Source organism: Vespula pensylvanica, chromosome 11 (genome assembly GCF_014466175.1).
Source record: "Vespula pensylvanica isolate Volc-1 chromosome 11, ASM1446617v1, whole genome shotgun sequence".
NCBI classification, from domain to species: Eukaryota; Metazoa; Arthropoda; class Insecta; order Hymenoptera; family Vespidae; genus Vespula; species Vespula pensylvanica.
The window spans coordinates 5753839-5755441 of record NC_057695.1 but is presented as its reverse complement, the minus strand read 5'-3'; the positions used below and the strand labels follow the sequence as shown (position 1 = coordinate 5755441).

Genomic DNA, 1603 nt, shown 5'->3' with positions numbered 1-1603 from the left:
ATCTTTATCTCCCTGATATGACACCATAGTTTTTCATTTATTCACGTAATCGTTCAATGGCATTTCTATTGAAAATAAAATTTATTCTTATTATATCCTTTTTATTTTCATATAACAAAATGTTATTACAGTATCAATATTTATTATATGAAAATTGTTGAGAAGGAGATTTAACGCGTTACGATTAAAAAGCAATAAAAATAAAATCTTTCGTAATATTTAATAACAAAATTATAATATATATAAAAAACATTAAACGAGCGAGTATGAATGAATGTATTTTTTAAAATACGATAAGAAAGACAAGAAGGGAAGGAAGAATAGAATCTCAAATAGTTAATACAAAAAAAAAAAAAAAAAAGAAAAATAGTTCCTATAAGAAAGATAAATAAGAAGAAATATAATTAATATAAAATATTCTTTAAAAAATTGATATTTAAATCCTACTTGAATTTAATAAACGATAAAATCTATAAAAAATTTAGTACGATCAATAATAACAAGATCAATAAACAACAGTGATGCAATACGTACTTCGGAACGTGAGTTAGCAAATGTTGTTTCACTATAGTGCAATATGTTGTAATATATCGCAATATGAGATAAAAACCAATAGCATATATTGCAAATACATTGTTCATAAGTGGAAAAAAAAATACTTTTGAGGGATGGCCCCTTTCTTCTCTAACTCCTTCTTATCATCATCTACCTACTAATCATCTTACCCCTTTTCCTACTATCTTACGAGCAAAGTGATTCGTTTCTAAAAGATTTCGAAAAAGTTCTCGTAGAATATTCTTAAGAATTCGTGATACTATCATAGTAACAGTAGTATATTTAAAATAACATACAATAACTCGATTCTATCAGATTTTTACACATTTTATGTTATAAACATTTGGTGCGCCATAGTATTACAAAAAAAAAAAAAAAACGTACAAACAAACAATAGTATGTGCTACGACAAAAACGGTTTAGGAACGCAAATATAGAATATATATGAATGTGTGTATGTGAGTGTATATAGGACAATATCGATCGAGAGCGAATGAAAATAATAAAATTAACTGTCCATTAAATCGTTACACTTTATATAATATTTCCTAGTCATTGTTCATTTTTTATCTTCCATTCTCTTCTTTTTTGTCTTTTCTGTATCAGTGTACTCTTTCTATTACACATAATTATCTGATAATTGTAATTTTCTGATAACCTATTATCTTAGAATAATATGTGTTCGGATTTAGCTTAGTTCGATAAACGCATATATTTAGCGAATATACTATTTCAAAAATTTTCGATAATTCCCGCAAATAAATATCGGCAAGAATTTAATTATAAATCATAAATATATATACAGATGTATAAATATATAATTGTTAGATATGGAACTAAATATATAAACTGTACAATACTTATATATTATTACAGTTTCCCCATAAGAATCTTAGAATTTTCGAAAAATTCTATACGATTTACATCATCTAATTTTTGTTAAGTATATAATTAATAATTCACCTAAACTGTTGTTTCCTGTACGTTTCATTGTTTATTTACTTCCTTCGTCGGTGATCTCGTATTTGTTTTCTCGTATGTTTTTGTT

The 1603-nt window shown here is 25.2% G+C and overlaps 1 protein-coding gene across 2 annotated transcripts in view; it reads left to right on the top strand.

Annotated features, from left to right (window-relative positions):
• The window catches only part of LOC122633036, a 20536-nt gene that overhangs the window by 9431 nt on the left and 9502 nt on the right, over positions 1–1603 (top strand). The gene's annotated exons all lie outside the window — the stretch shown is intronic.